This window comes from Rhinatrema bivittatum, chromosome 3, assembly GCF_901001135.1.
Source record: "Rhinatrema bivittatum chromosome 3, aRhiBiv1.1, whole genome shotgun sequence".
Lineage (NCBI taxonomy): Eukaryota > Metazoa > Chordata > Amphibia > Gymnophiona > Rhinatrematidae > Rhinatrema > Rhinatrema bivittatum.
The window spans coordinates 433,732,984-433,751,437 of NC_042617.1; the positions used below are offsets into that span (position 1 = coordinate 433,732,984).

General features: G+C 41.9%; 1 long non-coding RNA gene across 1 annotated transcript in view; it reads left to right on the plus strand.

Annotated features, from left to right (window-relative positions):
• LOC115088815 overlaps window positions 1–8,466 on the plus strand; it is a 31,674-nt gene extending 23,208 nt beyond the window's left edge. Inside the window, exons 2-4 of the long non-coding RNA XR_003855905.1 lie at window positions 4,189–4,340; window positions 4,939–5,032; window positions 7,999–8,466. This is a non-coding gene — a long non-coding RNA (uncharacterized LOC115088815). The remainder of the gene's footprint in view (window positions 1–4,188; window positions 4,341–4,938; window positions 5,033–7,998) is intronic.
• Window positions 8,467–18,454: the final 9,988 nt, after the last annotated feature.

Genomic DNA, 18,454 nt, shown 5'->3' on the forward strand with positions numbered 1-18,454 from the left:
GACCATATTAGCCAGATAAAAAAGAGGCAGTGATGGGGGTTCTGGGGAGAAGGGACTTAACTTTAGCTGATTAGAACTGATATTTAATGCTAGCTACATAATGTTAGCTATGTAAGTCTAGTCTTGCCAGAGGGATGTCCTAAAGCTATCCAGGTAACTTTATCTGGAAATCTATAGTCAGCGGAATGTGTAACCTGTCATCTTCTGCTGAATATCTGAGTAAAGTTACCCAGGTAACTTTTCCTGGTTAATATTTCTGCTCCTGGCTTACTCAGCATGGACCTCTTAGTATTTAAAGTGTATTTTCAAAAAAAATGTATATGTATAAACCCTGGTTTGTGCATGCAAATCTGCTTTTGAGAAGTATCTATGGGGTAATCTGGGGAACATTATGCATAGAACATAATCCTCTGTGTTCATTCTGCCAGATTAGCCCAAATGCATTCCTGGGGATGCAGTCAGGGGCAAGGAAACTATTCATTTGCATTATTGTAATTTTCACAATAATGCATGTAAATGTCCGCACAGTAAGTTATGCTAAATATCTACCTGAGTGATACTGCACAGGATTTAGAAAGAAAAGTTTGTCTTTTTGTGGATGCCATTCAGATCTGCAACCGAATGGACATACCTGAATAAATAAATAAAGAGAATGATAAGCAATTTAAGAAAGCTGAAGAGTTGTCAAAGCTTTGGCAGCAGAGATTCAGTGCCAAGAACTGCAAAGTCATGCACATGGTATGTGGTAATCTAAAGTAACTGCATGTGATGGAGGACGAAAGACTGATGTGCATAGACCGAGAGAGAAACCTTGAGGTGATTGTGGCTGTTGAACTGAAAGAAGCGAAGCAATGTGACAATGCAGTAGCTAAGGCCAGAGGGATGCTGGGCTGTATAAGGAGACGCATAACTGGCAGGAAAAAGGAGGTAATAATGCCCTTGTACAGGTTTTTGATAAGGCCTCACCTGAAGTACTATGTTCAGTTATGTAGACCATATCTCAAAAAGGATAGAAACAGGGTGGAAGCGGTCCAAAGAAAGGCTCCCAAAAATGGTATGAGGTCTGGGAAGACCTATGAGAAGAGACTGGAGGACCTAAATATATGTACTCTGGAGAAGAGGAGAGACAGGGGAGATATGATACAGACTTTCAAATATGTGAAAGGCATTAATGATACACAAAAATCAAATATTTTCTGATGGAAAGAAAAGTGTAGAACTAGGGGTCATGATATGAAATTCAAAGGGAGATGACTCAGGGCCAATATCAGGAAATATTTCTCCAGGAAAGGGTGGTGGATTCATGGAATTCCCTCCAGGAAGAGCTGGGCAAGACAAGAAGGGTAATGAAATTCAAAAGAGCATGTAATCCACACTGTGGATCCCTAGATGCTAGAGAATGGAAATTAAGAAATGTTAACATTAAGTGTAACATTTTTGCATGAGGGTAACCTGCATGGAGCAGAAGTTGCTATCATTAAAAGAAGTCATGAGGGTTACCTACATGGTGTGGCAGTTACTCACCTAAGCAACTTACTAGGCAAACTGGATGGTCTCTGTCTGCCATCCTGATATGTTACTATACTCCCTCAAAGTAAATACTGCTTGCACAAAACAGTTGTTGGGTTAACAATTTGAGTTCTAGCTACCCTGTTTTGGTTTACTTTTAAATTATTATTATAAAATGGGATATCTTATCATGTGGATTACCTATTTGAACCTGTTGGCTTGTTTGCTCCTTGTTGTCACTGAGAAACAAGGCATCTTCTGCGCAAGCTTTATGAGGTTTTACAGGTACTTTTTAAAATATTTGAAATGCTTCATGAAAAAACTCGCTCAACTACTGAAATTTTCCTAATGGCTTAGGGGCAGATTTTAAAACATACGCGCGCGGCATACATTTGTGCGCGCAACCCGGCAGGCACAAATGTACACCCGATTTTATAACATGTGCGCGCAGCTGTGTGCATGTTATAAAATCAAGGGACAGTGCATGCAAGGGGGTGCACAATTGTGTACCTTGCATGCACCGAGCCATGCTGCCGTCCTTTTTTCTCTCCCATGCTGCGCCGAGCCCTCGGGGAGACCAGCTGGCTATCCCCATTCCCCCCCCCCCACCTTCCCCTCCCTCCCCTTACCTGTCCCACCCCACAGCCCAAAAAAGAAAAACCCCGTACCTTTGTCTTACAAGTTACGCCTGCCAGAGGAAGACACAACTTGAACGCGCCAGCCAACTGCCGGTGAGTAATCCCCCAGCCCAGCAGCCTTGCAGAGGCCTCTGGCCATGCCCCTGCCCTGCCACGCCCCCATACCACCCATTTTTTCAAGCCCTGAGACTTACACGCGTCCTGGGGCTTTACACGTACCGCCGGGACTTTTGAAAATAGGCCCAGAGTGCGTAACCCTTTGAAAATCTGCCCCTTAGTCTTTTAGCATGCAATCTGCAACCATGTACTTTTCTGTAACTGTATTCTGCTTTATGAGTTATGAGTCTGTATATTATAGCACTAAAGACTATTTCCAACTCTGGAGAAAAATAGTATTAAGTCTGTTTTTCCTTGTGCCCAAAAGAGTATACGACATTCTTCTGGGATAGGGTAAAGTGATACAATAGAAAGTAATTGTAACAATTGTGACCCATTATACTGCTTCACAAAGCTTTGTAAATAGGCAACATTCCGCTGATTGTTCCAAGCTGTTGCACTACATAGAAGTAGATATAATTCATGAATTTGTAGAGGTCTCTCTGAAAAGTATCCTAAGGTTCTTCATGAAAACTAATGGAAAGTATGACACTGTTGTTTAAAATAGAGAGTTTGAGCCATAGTACACACGGGTAGGGAGAATGAGCTTTTCTTACCTACAAGATTACCAGTTGATTCAGAATTGAAAACTTAATCTTGGAATAAATATAAACAATATGGAAAGCTCAGCTGATAATATGTTCTTTCAGCATGTGGCAATGCCACCCACATATATAGAAGAGGACAACAGTTAACTGCCTGTTGGGTAGGGCTGTGGGTTTTAAATACCCCTGGTTTAGAAATGGTGGAAGAACCCAAAGAGGAGGAAGACAGGGAACTAAAAAGGCGCTCCCAGAGAGTCTAGGTTTTCTTAAGCGCCAAAAGTGTTCCAGTGGGAGTTTCAGTAGACCAGAGGCAACTTGACTGGGAGATTCAAACAGCCTGAAATGGCTAGGATCAAAAAAGAAGCCAAAGAGATAGTTCTCTCAGATAAACTAAGAATATATGCTGAGGGTACTTAAAATTTATAAAGGACTGTGGTACAGTTCTAGTTTACTACTAATTGGACATGATCTGTAATGGTGTGCTTGACATCACTGAGGTTGTGGAAAACATGAATAATGGGATGATTAATAAGTCCTGTCTATTACTACAGAAAGATATAATGTACTATATGAGTGTGTGATGGTTTGCTGACACCCTTGAGGTTATTATTTATTTTTTATGATTGCATAGTGGTTTTCTGATGGGGTCTCAGATGGCTGGTGATGCTGGCTTTATATTAGCGGGTGTGTAATGCCATGTATTGTTCCTGGCTTATCGAATATAAATATTTACTGTATATTTTATAATAATTCATATGTAAAATTAATGGCTTAAGTGAAAGAAGAAGAGAGTGGGTACACAGACTATTAATAGACTGTATTAAGACGATTACGCTCACTGTATTTTATTTGTATAGTTGTTATCAGCTTTGAGGTTTTGCAGTTAAAAGTAGACTATCAAATGTAAATAAAATAAATAGGTAGTCCTACTAGGCTTCCTGTTGCTAGAGATGTTTGTGGGCTGGCTGACCAGTCCACAAACATCAAATATGTTCCAATGCTAGCTAGACCTTTCTGCCTGCTTTGTTAAAATTAAATGATGTTGTTTAAAGAGCCATTGCCCACCTTGGAGGAAAAATAAAATACTATTCTTTGTGGAAATATATATTTTGAATACATGCTTGGTTTTTATGGCAGAAAAAAAAGGAAAACATTGAGCAATAGGATAACATGCTATGGGCAATATCCATTTTCAATTGTAATTTGAATATAGTCACTTTATTTGGATAACCAGCATCACATATGAACCTAACCCCATTTGACTTTCATAATAAGAGCAATTAATGAGCCAGCCAATTTAACTACAAATGACTTAATTTACCATGAATTGTCTGTTTTAGGAGATTATACAAACTAAACTCTTCACTGAATCCCAGAAGTCATGAAATAGCAAGCAGATAAGATCACAGTGGTACCCAGGAGCAGCAAATGGGAAAGCACTGCAGGAAATGAACTCTTGTTGTCAGTATCCTCAAGGGATTTCTATATTTAGGTCAGTGGTACCTGAAGTTGTATGGCAGTGCAATTGCTCTTTGGTCCAGACTTCGTCTTCCGAGTCTGTCACGACAGTTGTAGGTCCAGTATTTACTTTATTCACCAGTTTTCCTTCAAGTTCATTTTCTGAAACAATAATAACACAAGAATTGGTGGTGCACTTGCTATAAACTTAAAATAATTTTTCTGTTGTTTTGTTTTTGCTACTTACATTACAAACTCTATAGAAAAGAGAAGGCATCCATTTCTGAATAACAGGAAACTGGCATTGATCATACATTCAGTTATACTATTTTACAGGAAGAAAACATTTGTAAACCATGCATTTATTTATTAGATAATTTAAATATGTTACCAACCACCTAGGGATCTAGTTTGAAACTGTCTGCACTTACTGCTTATGCTGATCAATAAAGTGAAAATAATATAACTTCATATTTTTAAGCTATACTTAGGATCATTCAGGTTCCTCTCAAAATCTGTGCAACTCTAACTAAATGGAACTATTTTCATCCAGAATATCAATTCAATAACTGAGAACTGTTATATTTTAAGGAAATCCCCACCACATCATTTTTCCAATGTGTATTCCTCAGAAACATCTGAATTGAATCAGAGATCTTTGTTCTGCAAAATTTCCAAGCTGTGAAAATGGGTGGAATGGCCTTACACTGCATAAAAGATAACCAGGTCAGCTTGGAAGATATTTAAGTCTGTCCCATAGAGGTTTACTCCTATGCATAATTGTCTGCACTCCTCTGACTCTTGCTGAAAAGTGACCTAAATGTTTGAGATTGTTCTCCACAGTACACAAAAGCAACAAAAGTAATTTGGAAAAAAAAGAATAAAGATGTTGAATATTAGATTGCTGAAATGCTGTTTTTTTGCATAAGTAGATTACTAGAATCTATCCAATAAAAGAAAGCCAGATGCAGTGATGATATTGTGTTCTCTGCATAAAGCTTCAAATTCAAAGGTACTAATTAAATTGAGTATACAGCAATAAGAGACAAAGTGTTAATGGGGCAGCAGTGGAGTGTGTCAGGAAAATGAAGGGACCCTTAGGGGTTCACCATGCTGTTTATGATGAACTAAATTCAACTGCCTTACCATAAATCCTCTAAAAGATTCTCTATTAGACTTATTTTATGGTATTCCTTCACAAAGACTAAACCCAAATGCTTATTGACTGCTGTCTGAGAGAAGTGAAAATTGTTTTCAATCAAATGAACATTAGAAAATGAAATGCCAACATTTTATCTGATGATAAATCCCATAGCTATGCCTGTGCAAAATTATGATATCTATTTTAAATCATTAAGGAGGTATTTTTCAAAAGGATTTATGCGCTCAAAAATAGCATAATTATAGCAATTTTCAAAAGCCTTTTGAAAATACTATAAAATTAGAGAAGAGTTATATTCGTAAAAGTTGGGATTTTCAAAAGTCCATTTACTCACATAAAACCCAGTTTTAAGCATGTAAATCCTTATGAAAATTGCCTCTTAAATGTAAATTTTCAATGGCTTCCTCACGTAAAAAAAGACCATGTACATGTGTATGTGGCCTGATTGTGCATAATGCATATTTTTAAAAGGGACCACATACACATCTATATGCATGTCCAAGAGCAAAAGTATATGTGCTGAAAAGTGGCGTGATAGGGGTGTGTCAGGGTGGATTAGCACGTACCAGCGCAATGAAGTATTTAAAAGCAATGTTCCAACATCTTCAAATTTACACGTGTACATTTACTACTGCTCATTTATGCATTTTTGACTTGGTGTTTGGTGGGTTGGCTTTCACAGATGAGTGGACACAAGAGCAGGCTACAGGATGTGTATTAGAACAGACTGGGACCTACAGGGACCAAACTGGAACAAATCTGGGCCATACAGGAGGTCAATAGGGCACACAAGGTTATATAGGGGTGGTGGGGATAAGGGTATTTGGGATAGACAAGATCAAAAAGGAATAGACATGGTCATACTGGGTGGTAACTAGGACATATTGGTTATACTGGGAGTTACTGGAAAGTATTGTGGGGTAACAGGGACATACAGAGCTATTCAGGAAGGTGGGAGTATGGATAACTGAGACCTATTGGGACCTAACTGGTGGTGGGAGTCATTGGTGGAGATTATCTTTACAAAATGACTCTAATTGCCTTATGGATATTTTTGGCACAACAGTTGAGGAGGGAGGGAAAACAAAGGAGGAGAAGGAGGAAGAGATGGTAACCCTTACAGAGATCTACAAGACTAGAACCCAGTTTTTGAATATCTCAGAGGAACAAGTTCAACAAGGTTCAAGTTCACAGGTTCAAGTTCAACAAGAAAACAATATGTACCTATTCCAGCAATTACAGTGGGTCTGGCAACCTATCACCCAAAGTGCCCATATCTTGCCAGTGTACATCAAGATAAATACTACCCTGGTATTTTTGGCCACCAGCACTTCCAGATACCTCTAGGGGTCATGGTTGAAATAAGCCAGTCTGCCACCTCAATACATATTGATCAGTTCATTGAAGCATTGCTCTGGATAACACAACATTTTATATCTTTCCCTCAGAGTGCAGCAAGAATAAATCATGACAGACTTCTATCAAATAGCATACTTCATATCCCTCTTGGCGGCTATCACTTGAACTCACATTTTTATAAGGGCACCAGGTGGAGATGAGGCCATCTATTGTAACTGCAAGGGCTTCCATTCCTTTAATATGTAGGTGGTCTGTGATGCCAAAACCATAATCATGTTTGTTATGCCCAGGTTTCTGGGATCCACTCACGATACCTACATTCTCTCACACAGGCCGATTCAGAAAAACGCACGGGAGAGCTGGTGAGCGCCCGCTCTCCCGGCGCATGCACAGGCCACACTCCTGGGCGCGCGATTCAGGAGGATGGCCTATGCAAATTAGGGCCCGTGTTAAAAGGAGGCGCTAGGAACACTAGCGCGTCCGTAGTGCCTCCTTTTTGACAGGAGTGGCGGCTGTCAGCGGGTTTGACAGCCAACGCTCAATTTTGCTGGCATCTGTTCTCAAACCCGCCGACAACCACGGGTTAAGAAAACGGACGCTGGCATAATTGAGCGTCCATCTTCCGACCCACAGGCCGTGGGCCGATTTTTAATTTTTTTTTTTTAATTTTTACTTTTTTTTTACTTTTGGGGCCTCCGACTTAATATTGCCATGATATTAAATTGGAGGATGCACAAAAAAGCAGTTTTTACTTCCCCGGCTTGGCTGCACATTTTACTTTCTGTATCGCGCGGGAATAACTAATAGGGCCATCAACATACATTTGCATGTTGCGGGAGCTATTAGTTTCGGGGGGGTTGAATGCATGTTTTCGACGCGCTATTATCCCTTACTGAATAAGGAGTAAAGCTAGTGCGTCGAAAACACATGTCCAAATGCAGGTACTGTATCGGCCTGATAGTCAGGAATTCATGACCACCACATCACCGGGGGCTGACTTCTAGATAGGAATACACTTATCACTATCACCACACAACAACTAACATCTTACTGTCTACCTCATATCTGACAGCTTTGACCTAGGAGGATTATTTTAATCCTGACTGTGAACTACCTTGCTGCCCAACCCAAGGACATATCTAACTGTTCTTTTCTGCCTTCTTTGGTACAGGTGATAGAGGATATTCACTCAAAACCTGACTCATTATCCTTCTGGCTAACCCACAGAATGCCTGCAGATGTTCTTTACAATAGGACCCATCAGCAGACCAAAGCAGTCATCAAGAGAACCTTCATCCTACTCAAAATGCCTTTCTGCTGCCTGGATAGATCTGGGGGATGTCTTCTCTACAACTACTCTTTAGTCTATGAGATCTGTTTATCCTGCTGCATGCTTCGCTTCATAAACTGGTCAGAACCAGAGGCCTGCCTCCTCCAGAGGGACGAAGATCATCTATTTGAAGTGGAGGAGAAGGAAGAAAAGCTGAGACAAGAGGAATTGTAGTAGATATATTGCCAGAGTCAACAGCAATCTACAAAGGAAAGAAACACTCTGATATAAAGACATTTTAAAAGGTGAATGTTCATTTATTTACATGGTGTGCTCAATGTGATGAATAATAAAATAAATTAGTTCTTCCTTGGCCACCCTGTTTTTTAGGGTAAGGGAAGCTCGGGTGCCTTTGATTGTCCAATTCTGGCACTCCTCTGCAGCAGTGTTCTGTCATAACTCACCATGCCCTTGGGGCAGTGGCATGCAGGCCCCAGCCAAGAAGATGAGCCAGCAATGTGGCGGGCCTTACCTCCTCAGTCACCTGTTCCATTGAAGAGGTGGAAGTATCTCTCTGTTGTAGTGATACTGCAGCCTCCATGGGTGGTGGTAGGGTTGGTAGAATTAGAGGAGATGATACCTTGATGGAAAGTGGTGGAGGCATAGGTGGAGCAGCTAAGGGGGAAGATAAAACTCTGGCCTGGAGAAGCACCATCCAACCTTGTGGTACTGCTAATGCTAATGCTAATATCTACAGGGATCCATAATATAATATAGAACTGGTGAGGGCTATGACTGAGAGGGGATAATCATCTGCAGCATCTCCCTCCACACTGCAGTCTGGGCCTCAGTTGCATGACAAATGCCCCTATCTCCTGCCAAACACCTTGCATTATCTGCCGCATACCCTTCATCTCTGTCCTCAGTCCTGTCATCTCCTCTACCAGTCTGACATTCAAGTCTATTAAGCACTTCTCTACTGGCATGGCCCCTGCCTCCTATTTTGAGGTGAGTCAAGATCCTTCTTCGCAGAGATGGACTCCTCCAAGCCACCTGCAAGCTGCTGGAGATCTTGTAAGCATGAAAGTATAGCAGCCCCTGGCTCTCAGCTGTGTCTTCCTCCCCTTCCTCCTCCTCCATCATGGGCTATCACTTCTCAGATGCTAAGTGCTTCTCTGAAAGACCTCATCCTCCTCATTGTCCTCTATAGGGATAGGAAGCAGCACCCGAGAGTGATGCCTTGCCCGTCAGTGACCAATACATCCTGGTCCATCTGAATCTTCAGGTGGCTGATCATCTGCAAAAAGGAAAAGTGTACATACTTTCAATATACATGCAATGTGGCTTATTCTATTCATATTCATTGGAGCTGTCTCACTGCCTACCAGAGCATCTCCCTAGGCCCATATCTAGCACTCCCTGTGGCACCACATTCTACATAGAACAGATTCCCATGTGTCTATTGCTGGTTTGAGTGCCCTCAGTAAGACAGAGGCTTCAGTCAGCTGTCAGCATTGTGGTAGTATGTAGCAGTATGTGCAGTACTCCCCCATTGAGTAGGGTGTCTTCACTGAGTGGCAGTATAGGGGCGGTAGCTTCTGAGAAGAGTTGAGGAGAAGGTTTATAGGAAATGGACCTATGGGAGAAGGTTTATAGGTAAGGACTTAAGTAGAAGAGTACACACAGAATGAGGGCCCAAATAGCCAAGGACTAGTGTACAGGGAGGTGCTAAATGTAGGGCATCCATGTCTGGGAACAGTCATCAGATTTGGAGTCAGATTCCACTACAAGCAGCCCTAGCCGTAAGAAGAATGAACATAACATAGAAACTCATGATTAAAGCTAACTATCATCTACTGTGGGCCCAGGATGAAAGTGGTAACTGTCCCAAAGACCTCACCAGTGTTGTGGATTTAGAGGTGACAAGACAAAGGAATATTGTTTCTTTGTGATTACAGAGACTGTGTCAACACTAGACAGAGAAGTTTCCAGGTTACAAAATCAGTTGAACCCAGAAATTAATAAAGCCATATACCGTATTTTCAGTGATAATAGGTATTTAATAGGAGAATATGCTAAAAGAGCAAGAAAAGTCTCAGTGCTTACCAGTGTAGTAGGCCAAATACATTTTTCAGCTTTTCCTCCATGTTCAGGACTCCAAAGATGTCATGAGGCCTGGGGTGATACATGGCCCTCCCTGTGTGCCCAAGTGTCCAGGACATTTGCTGGACAAGAAGCACACATAAAAATGTATGGTACAAAACATACAAATTCTGAACATCTATGCACTTTATCTGATATTCCTATATTAAATGCTCACCTTGCTGGCTTGCATGTTAGAAGGTATTCAATTAGCCAGCCCCTCCCACAGCTGCATATGAAATGCTGCTCAACATCATCTGTTACACTGTGGTGAAGGTGATCTGGCTGGCAGGCCCCTCAGCTCTCATCTAATCCTCCTACCTCTTGATGAGATATCAGAGGCCCTATCACTTGTGGCTTTCACACTGTGGCTGTTATAATAGACTATATTTAGCCAGTGGCAGATCTTCTCCCACAGCATCTCTTTCTTGCATGATCCCACTCTGTAGGACTGGGGGACATATGGAAGATGCTGGACCTTCCTGACCTGATTAACAAGAAGGTCCACCTTGCGAGGTAGGAAGTTGAGCTTCCTCACTACTGCTTCATTCCACTTAGTCATGGTGCGAGCAGGAAGACATGTCCTGGAGTCAGCCCTTTATCTTCACATACACAAGTATATTGCACATATTTGTGCATGTAAAGAAGTGGAATATACACAAGTTAATATTATATGTGTACATAATTAAAATATAGAGCAAATATATGCACATTTGGTATTGCTAGTATAAATACGTGTAACATATGCATGTATATTCTCTTTTAACCAGTGGTATACCAGTATTTTGGAATAACAGCTGGATCCATGTGCTCAAGGACTTTAGGATCCAGTCCAGTGGTTCTTCCTAGAGTTTGCAATATGGAAACAATTTGGACTGAACCTGCCTGTCTCTGATGCCATGAAACCTATTGCTATTCCACTTATGCATGGTATATATTGAATGATAGAAAAGTATGGCATGTGTGGAGAAATGCCTAATCATTGAGATCCAGAATGATTTGTATTTTAGGCTAGGCCCTTTTGTCATTCAATAAAGTTTTTATCTTCATAAGGAACATCATCCTTTTTCCCCACTATCAGTCTCTTAGGCATTTATATGTGTGCTGTGTCTTTTAAATGTATCAGGCCTAGAGATTATAATGGGTCTCTGAAGCTTTTTCTGCCCTATCAACCCTTTGTCCTGTGAAACAACTAATGAAATTAACAGGTCTGAACCAGCTTCAGGTAGTAGAGAAACTATGATGAATGGAGGTGGGTGAGGGGGTCAGGTCAGAGAAACACCAAAGAGTCCCTGATAGCTCATAGCTGGTATCTTTAGTGTGAGAGTACTCATATAGTAAATGTTCCTTATTAGAACACAGGGCAATTCATGTCTTTGTGCTGGGAGATCTCCATTTTGAGGTATGTCTGGGAGAGATATAAGTCATCTGAACGCCAGGCAGGGTTTGGAAGATGGAACCAGGGACCTTTCTGGAATGAAGTAAGGGACTACCAGCCATGCCAGCCATAGTGAGCACGGAGAGGGGTAGACTTGTTGTGGTTCCTTTCACAGACACTTGTATTAAGTGTGGTAGGCCTTCAATTTCTATAGTATATGAAAGATAGCATTTTTTGTAGTCACATCTGAAGCGCCTATAGGACATGGAGGTTACTTAGTATACCTTTCAGCAGCAACCTACTTAACGAGAATACACCTCCTATCAGCAGGTCTACATGACACCTCTTCTCTGTTATTAAGTTTACCAATTCAGAAAAGGCCAATTCATGTGTGCTCTTTTCTCCCTCTGCTGGGATTTTAGTTGATATATAATTGTTACTTTCTACCCTAAACCCATACTTGTGGCTTGGCAGCATCCATATCTGGCGTCTTTTGGTGGGGATAAGTGCCAGATGTAGATTTAAACCTCTGATTTGAGGTTTCCCTTAATGGTAGCTGCTTTCAGACTATAGGGTTAACACAACTAAACTAAATCTAAATGCAAATGTATGGATAGTTAAGAAGAGGATAACTATGAATGGACAAATCTGCATGGCAAGCGACATGCAGGGCTATGAATGGGCCAGACAGTTATGGACATAGGATGTCATAAGAACATAATAACATAAGGCTTGCCATACTAGGTCAGACCAAGGGTCCATCAAGCCTAGTATCCTGTTTCCAACAGAGGCCAAACCAGGCCACAAGAACCTGGCAGGATCCTAAGGGCTAGATAGATTCCAAGCTGCTTATCCCAAGAATAAGCAGTAGATTTCTCCAACTCTCCCTTAATAATTGTTAATGGACTTTTCCTTCAGGAACTTGTCCAAACCCTTTTTAAATGCAGCTATATTAACATCTTTCACCACATCCTCTGGTAATGAATTCCAGAACTTAATTATGCATTGAGTAAAAAAATATTTTTCTTTTAGTTTTAAATGTATTGCCCACTAGCTTAATTGTGTGTCCTCTGGCACTGTACTTTTCAAAAGAGTAAACAACTGATTAACGTTTACTGGTCCCATTTTACTCATTATTTTATAGACCTTTATCATATCTCCCCTTAGCTGTCTCTTCTCTAAGCTGAAGAATCCTAATCTCTTTAGTCTTTCTTCAGAGGGGAATTGTTCCATCCCCTTTATCATCTTGATCACCCTTCTCTGTACCTTTTCTAATTCTGCTACATTTTTCTTGAGATATGGCGACCAGAATTGAACACAATACTGTTACGCGCCCCATCCACGCCTGTCCCGCGCACAGGCCTGCTCACCTTCATGGTTCCACGGCAGGTCCTGGATCGGCCTCCCTAGTGACACCTGCTAGCACTTCCAGGCCCTGGCGTCCCATGGCGGCGATCGCCGGGCCTTCTACTATGCCCCAGGCCTCACGCTGGAGCTTGGCATCTTCGGCGCTCCACTTCAGCCTGCTACTTGACTCATCTGCCTGCTGCCTGCCTTCTGACACCAGCCTGCCTGTGATCTCGTCTTATTTTCGGTAAATGACCTCTGCTTTGTTGACCATTCCTCGGACTGACTCCTGGACTCTGACCTTTGCCTATTTGACCTCGTCTCCAGATTCTGGCTCTGTTCCTAGCCTTGTCATCATCTACACTCTTCTGGTCCTCCTTGTTCCACCTGACCTCCAGTCTCGAACCTGACCGACTTCCCCTTCTGTCTGTGGGCATCCCGGGCTTCCTCTCTCCCAGGAGACCTGCGAAGCCCACCTAAGTCCAAGTGGCCTGGATTCCTATGGGCTCCTCCCGGGGGGACCTCGGGCTTCCAGTGGTGAAGCTCTTCCTAGCCTCTGTCTCCTTCTGTGCTCTGCCCCCTGGGGGCAATTGCCTCCTAGTCCCTACCAGGAGGGATATCTCCACTGACAGAGGACAAGGTCCACCCCCGAGCACAACAAATGCTCAAGATGAGGTTGCACCATGGAGAGATACAGAGGCATTATGATATTCTATATTTTATTCTCCATTACTTTCCCAATAATCGCTACCATTCTATTTGCTATCTTGGCTGCTGCTAGACACTAAGCAGAAGATTTCAATGTATTTTCAACTATGACATCTAGATCCTTTTCCTCGGTAGTGACTCCTAATGTGGAACCTTATATTTTATAGCTATAATTTCTGTTTCTCTTCCCTAAGTGCATCACTTTTCACTTGTCTACATTAAATTTCATTTTCTATTTGCATGCCCAGTCTCACAGTTTTGCAATGTTCTCTTGCAATTTCTCACAATCCTCTTGTTTTTACATGTGCTGCCCATGGTAGACCCACGACTCAGCCCTCTCACCTTCTTGAACGGACTCCAGCTCCTGGTTCCTCTTTACTAGTGGCGGTGGTCCTCCAGCTATGACCTCGGGTTGCCTCTGGTGCCTCCGGCTCTGCCACGGTCCCCAGTTTTGCCAGCCAAGATATCCCTGCTCATTGGGCCTCTCCACATGGCCATTGGTGCTGCACCCCTCCCTAGGCACGCACATTGCTGATTCTTTTAAAGGGCAAGCGGTGGGAACCTGGCCGCTGCTCCAGATGCTGACGTCAGACTCTTCAGCATATATAAGCTCAGGCCTCGCTCCATAGCGTGGCCTTTGCAACAGGTCTCCTCGTACTCTGAGTACTCATTGTTGATAATCATCTCTACGTTGTGTTCCTGTCTCCTGTGGTTCCCAGTTCATGTCTTCCTCATTCCTGCCTTGTCTATGTGTTGGCCTGACTTCCTGCAATTCAGCTTGGCTTTGTTTGACTACTCTTCAGCCTATCTTTAACCCCGGACCTCTGCCATGTTTGACCAAGCCTGCCTTCTCCGTGCTCTGACCATTGCATTGATTGACTACGCCTGCCTTCTCCATGCCCTGACCATTGCATTGATTGACTACACCTGCCTTCTCCGTGCCCTGACCATTGCCTTGATTGACTACGCCTGCCTTCTCCATGCCTTGACCATTGCCTTGATTGATTACGCCTGCCTTCTTCGTGTCCTGACCATTGCTTTGATCGACTATGCTACAGATTACTCCATGTCCAGAGTTCTACATTACTTGTACGATCCTCACTTGCTGCCAGCCATGACTCAACCTGTCAGTGATGCCTCCTCCAGCTAGTTTCCTGGACGTGGACTTACAAGGCTTCGGCCTTTCTTTGCTCAGGTGCCTCCAGTTATCTCCTGTTCCATTGGTACCTGAGTTCCTGTACCGAACCCAGTCCAGGGTAGGACTATGCCACATATTGACTGCTGTCTCTAGGCTGAACTGCCTTACTTCATGAACCAACTTCAAGGCCCACCTGTCCTGCCGGCCCCGGCACCCAAAGGCTCAACCCATGGGGAACGAGGGCTGATGTAGGTGAAGCTGCAGTGGCCTCTATCTTCAGGGCCCTACTTAGGGTTGCGTCAACCTTACCTCAGCCCAAGGGTCCACCTCCAACGCAACACTTGTGATTTGACAACTTTGAATAATTTTGTGTCATCGGGAAATTTGATCATTTCACTTGTTCCCTTTTCCAGGTCATTTATAAATATATTAAAAAGCATTGGTCCCAGAACAGATCCATGGGACACTCTACTATTCACATTTTTCCATTGGGAAAAATTACCATTTAGTCCTACTCTCTGTTTTCTATCTTTCAGCCTCTTGGCAATTCATAATAGAATACTGCCACCTATTCTATGCCTTTCTAATTTCCTACAAAGTCTCTCATGAGGGACTTTGTCAAATACTTTCTGGAAATCCAGATACACTATATCAATTGGCTCACCTTTATCACATGTTTAATTATGCCTTAAAAAAATGTAGCAAATTTGTGAGGCAAGACTTCCCTTGGCTAAATCTATATTGGTTTTGTCCTATTAAACAATGCTTATCTATATCTTCAGCAATTTTCCTCTTTAAGATAGTTTCTACATTTTGCCTAGCACAGACATCAGACTCACTGGTCTGTAATTTCCTGGATCCCCCCTTGATTCCTTTTTAAAAAATGACATTAAATTGGCAACCCTCCCATCTTCAGGTACCATAGATGATGTCATTGATAGTTTACAAATTTCTAATAGCAGGTCCACAATTTCATTTCTCACTTCTTTCAGCACTCTGGGATGTTTACTATCTGGTCCAGGTGATTTGCTACTATTTGTTTATCAAATCTGCCCTTGTACATCTTCTACGTTCACTGAGATTTGTTTCAATTCCTCTGAATCATCACCTTTCATTTTAATTTCTGGCATGGATATATCTCTTACATCTTCCTCAGTGAAAACTGAAGCAAAGAATTAATTTAATCTCTCTGCTATGGCTTTGCCATCTCTAAGTGCTCCTTTAACTCCTTGATCATCTAATGGTCCAACTGACTCCATCACAGGCTTTTTACCTTGAATGAACCTAAAAAAAAATTTATTATGAGTTTTTGCTTCCACGACAAGCTTCTTTTCAAATTCTCTGCCTTTCTTATCTATGCTTTGCATCTGACATGCCAGTGCTTATGCTGTTTCCTGTTTTTTTTTTTTTATTCAGATCCATTTTCCATTTCTTGAAAGATGTTCTTTTAGATATAGCCCCTCTCAACTCATCTTTCAACCATGCTGGTTATCATTTAACCTTTTTTCCACCTTTTCTAATGTATGGAACACATCTCTTCTGGGCTTCTAAGATGGTATTGTTAAATAACAAAGAAGAAATTAAAATAGTACAAAAGGAATCCGCTAATTATCTTCAAAAAAATATACCACTCACTATACTAATTTAGTAGTTCATTGGTTTTGTCTTATTCTATTTTTAATTTTTTCTTTTTTCTTTTATTATTTTATTGATATTAACCACACCAGCAAGCCTGACGATGAGCTTTGTCAAAGTCAAAGCCGTCCAGACCGTTCAATCATCTGTAGTTGTATTAGTCAGCAAGTGCTCTCCAATATCTTTTATCAAAATGAATATTTTCAAACAAAGTCTGTCTAATCCCATCAATGGCTCAACAATGGCCGGTGTTTCGCAACTATGTTACTTCATCAGGAGCCAATATACAAAGAAGAAACATTGTACCCAAACATGTTGCAACAATGTTGGGACAGACGGTAAAACATATTGAGACATGGCATCTTAGAAGAGTCTAAATATATACAATTGAAATCTCGCATTATTACTGTGCTGCTGATTTTGTTAGCATTCCTAATTTCTTTTAGCATTTCATTGTCTGTTAGTTCATTCTGGTCAGGTGGAAAGTAATTTATTCCCAATACTATTTTCTTCCCTTTTTCATCTGCAATTTCTATCCATAAAGATTTAACATTGCATTTGGTTTCCTGCAGAACTTTTATGTTGTTTGTTTAACATATAGTGCCACCCCTCCACCAATTTGATCCATCCTATCATTTTGATATAATTTGTACCATGGTATCACAGTGCCCCATTGGTTATCCTCCTTCCTCAGGGATCTGATATGCCATTTATATCTACCTCTTCATCCAGTGCTATACATTGTAACGCTCCCATCTTATTTTTTAGACTTCTAGCATTTGTATATAGACATCTCAAAGTATGTTTCTTACTTGTATTAACAACCGACTCGTCAGTTGATAGGTAATTTGGAATTTTTTTGCACTTTACTTAAAGGCACACGATCCCCTTTGGTATTTAGTGCAACCTCTAATTGGATGCCCTATTTTCCCTGTTCCCTTACAGCCAAATTTTAAATCCCCCCTGTGTGTAAAAAAATGGGGGTTACGCACGTGGCCGGGCCTTGCACATGCCGCGTGCATCTTCAAAGGGGCCTGGCCACACGCGTAACCCCCATTACGTGCCAAAGTGCTGGGCCCAGTTAAAGGGGCGGTCTGGGGGGTGGGGCTAAAGGCTGCTGGTACAGCGGCAATTGGTGCTGTACCAGGGAAGGGATAACCAGTGCACGCATATTGCTACTGCTCCAAAGGAGCAGTAAGCAACAAAAAAAAAAAAAGTAGGACAAAGGGTTTAGAGGATGGGGAGCAGAGGGGAAGGGTAAGGGAGGTTAGGTAGAAGGGTAGGGAAGTTCCCTCCCAGTCTGCTGCTTAATTGGAGCAGGCTGGGAGGGAACTGGGAAAAGGACCATCATGTCATCACACATAAATTAAAAATTTACTCCCCCTGCATGCGCTAGTCCTGGGCCACGCACATATGTGTGCACGGATGTTAAAATCCACTGTACATGAGCGCATGCCCCTTGTATTTTATAAAATGCATGTTATAAAATAGCCGTGTCCGTGCGCACGTGCTGGGAAGCACGCGCGTAAGTTTAAAAATCTACCCATTATTATCCTTCAAAGATACATCATTCCAAATCATAGACTTCTGAGTAACTTTTGGCTTTCCCCCATCATCTAGTTTAAAAGCTGCACTATCTCCTTTTTAAAGGTTAGTGTCAGCAGCCTGGTTCCACTATGGTTAAGGTGGAGCCCATCCTTTTGGAAAAGGCATCCCCAGTCCACAAAATGAAGGCCTGTTCCTAACAAATTTAAACCCCTCTTCCTTGCACCATCATCTTATTCACACATTGAGACTTTGGAGCTCTGCCTGCATCTGGTGTCCTGCACATGGAACAGGGAACATTTCTGAGAATGCTACCCTGGAGGTTTGGATTTCAACTTTCTACCTTAAACCCTAAATTTGGCTTCCAGAACCTCCCTCCTCCACTTTCCTATGTCATTGGTACCCACATGTACCAAGACATCTGGCTCCTCCCCAGCACTATCTAAATTCCTATCTATGTGATG